This window comes from Notamacropus eugenii, chromosome 3 (genome assembly GCF_028372415.1).
Source record: "Notamacropus eugenii isolate mMacEug1 chromosome 3, mMacEug1.pri_v2, whole genome shotgun sequence".
Classification (NCBI taxonomy): domain Eukaryota; kingdom Metazoa; phylum Chordata; class Mammalia; order Diprotodontia; family Macropodidae; genus Notamacropus; species Notamacropus eugenii.
The window spans coordinates 306458943-306462431 of NC_092874.1; the positions used below are offsets into that span (position 1 = coordinate 306458943).

General features: G+C 38.5%; 1 pseudogene; it reads left to right on the plus strand.

Moving 5' to 3' along the window:
• The first annotated feature begins 1331 nt into the window (after positions 1-1331).
• On the plus strand, positions 1332-1969 carry LOC140531558 (serine/arginine-rich splicing factor 10 pseudogene; annotated as a pseudogene).
• Positions 1970-3489: the final 1520 nt, after the last annotated feature.

A 3489-nucleotide genomic window follows, 5' to 3' on the forward strand; every position in this document is an offset into this window, starting at 1 on the left:
TTGGGCAAGTTTTTTTTTGGGGGGGGGAGGTAAGCATGTAGATTTTTCCTCATGTGAAATAGAATTCCACTCAATCTCCACAACTAACAAGCAGATGGGACTTACAGGAAAATAAGCTTATGCCTCCAAATCGAGTCAGTTTTACAGGATGGAGCCAATTTTGTTCACATAGTTCTCTTATCTCATATCAAGTCTCTAGGGAGGGTGAGTCAGGTATCATAATTGGCAATTGACAGATGAGGAAACAGCTTCAGAAATCAGAAGGATATGACTGATTTCTGAAAGAATGATAGAAATAATAGGTCAAATGAGTTCAAAGATAAGAAAATTCTAAGCTGAGTTGACCCTGGATGTCTTCATGGCTGAGATGAGACTTGAAGAATCAGTTTTATTTAAAGAGTGAAGGAGGAGAAAGAAAGCTTGAAACATGGCAAGAATGGTTTTCTGAGGCCCAGAGATGTGATGTGCCTTTTTCTGTATCATACAGGATTCAGTGGTGTGCCCTTTGATTCTGAGTTCATCACTCTTTCCACTCTCTGCTCTGCAGGAGGTACTTACTAAGTGTGTGATTGTCTATGTGTGTGTGGTCAGTTGAATAGAACTGGGATCTCCAACAGCCCGTGACACCAATTAATTTAGCTGGTGATGGTGAGCTAGCAAATGGCTTCCCTAGGTGTTCATGTGCATGAGTATGGCATCATTAATTAGGTTATGAAAATAATTGGTGACAGCTTCAGTAACAGAACAGTTTATCTAAGCTACTTTCTATAATCCTCACTAAACACACACACACACACACACACACACACACACACACACATTGATAGTGGCATGCCTTATATTGTCACTTCATTGTACATATAAAGAAATTGAGGCCCAGAAAGTTGAACTGAATTGTTTGCAGTGTCATACAGGTGAGAAGGGAAAGTGTTGAGATACAAATCCAGACCTCCTGAGCAAAATGGCCAAAGGATTTCAGCTACAGTACCTGTAAAACTACAAGAACCTTGCTGGCAAAGATTTTTAGTATGCCACTCTCCACCTTCTACAGAACTCAGCAAAGACTTGGATTAAAAAATCATTCATTAAGCATTTACTGTGATCAAGGCACTACGCTGGCCTTCCTTGGAACAAAGGCACACAAAATAAAATAGCACTAATTATGATTATGAAGTAATTAAAGAAATATCCTAAATCTCCTGGGACACTAAGGGAGGAGTTAAGGAATAGATGTTACTTAAACTGAAACTAGCAGTCCCGCCGCCGTTGTTGCTGCTGCTGCCGCCGCCGCCTCACACCCCTCGGCTTCTCTCGCCCTGCTCGTCTCCGCCATGTCCCACTACTTGCGCCCACCCAACACGTCCCGGTTCATGAGGAATGTGGCCGACGACACCAGGTGTGTTTCTGAATATTTGCGCTGGTAATTTGATCATTATGGCCCCATATTTGATGTGTATGTGCCACTTGATTTCTACACTCGTCGTCCAAGAGGATTTGCTTACGTTCAATTTGAAGATGTTCGTGATGCTGAAGATGTCCTGAATAATTTGGATCGAAAATGGATTTGTGGATGTCAGATTGAAATCCAGTTTGCACAAGAGGATCGCAAAACACCAAATCAAATGAAAGCCAAGGAAGGGAGAAATGTATACAGCTCTTCCTCTCTATGATGACTATGACAGATACAGGCGATCCAGAAGCCGAAGTTACGAAAGGAAGAAGTCTAGGAGTCGTTCTTTTGATACAACTACAGAAGATCGTACAGTCCTAGAAACAGTAGACTTCCTGGAAGATCATGCCGTAGCAGAAGCCATTCAGACAATGATAGGAGTAGAAGACATGTGACCTGTGAGACTTGATTTGGCTCTTGGTTTCATCCTCATGGAGGGTAATATTTCTCCAATCACTCCTGCCCAAAGAATCTCCCACCTGGCAGACCATAAAGGGGACTTCTGAAAGTCTGAGAATAAAGAGTAAACTGAACAGCAAAAACAAACAAAAGCCAAAAAACCTAAGGTTTGTTCAATATTTTTTATGTTAATATTTTTCTGTGATGATGATGATCAGAGCCAGGTTGGCTGGGCAGTAAAATCATCAAGGATAGTTATTAAATTTCACACAGCAAGGGTAAATGTCAAACATAGTAAAATGCATTATTACTCTCAGAATGTATAGCAGTGACTACTTCATTTTCATGTTGTATCTCCTATGCCTTACCTACCATATGATACATTATTAACAAATGCTCAGTTGAATCAAACATAACTGTTAAAATTGTAATAATTCAAGTTATCATAATCTTCACCAGAAGAATTCATTTCCACTATGGAATCATTTGGGGAAAAATAATATTTCACCCTCCCTTTGAAGAATTCCACTAATCTGAAATTCAGTGCAGTGGGCTAAATAATCCTATCCCATTATTGATAATCATAACGATAACACAACTCCTCCTTCTGCGTCCCTATAGTATGTACCCATCAGTACTAGTTCTGTCTCTTCCAGGCCACTCTAATTTTGATAAAGAATAAACAACTCAACAAATATTTATTAAGTTTTAACAATGTATAAAGCCCTATGTTTTGCACTTGAAGTCCAAAGATAGATGTAATGCAAGTCTTCCTCTCAAGGGGCTTACAGTGTAATGGAAAGAAACAGCATGAATATACAAAAAGAAATAGAATTGAAGGGAGAGTTAGAGTAAATAAAACACATAGTCTAAGGGCCTTGAGAAACTTGATTGGTAGTAGCAGGCAACAGCATGTTTACTTGAGGAGTATGAGAACTTTTCACAAGAAAGGGCGTAAAGGAAGGTAAGGACTTCAGCAGAAAGGGGATATTATTTCAAGCATTTGGAGATGATTTGAGAAAACAGCGATTTTGTGATGAGAACTGGGAATGGGATATTTTCCAGTAAAATGAGAATATGGAACATAAGAAAGAAAGAAGTATGTAGATCTGAGGTAAGGTCTGCATAATATAGAGCCAAAGTGTCAGAGGTCTTGAATGCCAGGAGAGGAAAAAAAAGTAAAATACATAAATAAATAAAAGGATAAACCTAAGAATATGAGACGGAAGGAAATACAGAGTTAGCAATAACAATTGTGAATGAGAATGAACTCACCCATAAAATGAAAGACAAAGACAGAATGGATTAGAAAGCAAAATACAACAATGTTTCTTTTTTTGTTTGTTTGTAACTTGAAACAGAAAGATAACCTGTAACAGTTAAAATAAAAGGCTGGAGCAGAATCCATTACAAGAGAGCTGAAGTAAAACACACCCATCCACCCACTCATCTGCGCACACAGAAGGGTGGTAATCATGATCTCAGACAAAGTAAAAATGGATCTAATTAAAAGAGAAAAACAAGGAACCTTTATTTTTCCAAAAAGGTGCCATGGACAATGGATTAATATCAATAGTAAACATGCATGCACAAAATTGCACAGCATGCAAATTTTTAAAGGAAAGAGTTAAAAGGTTATA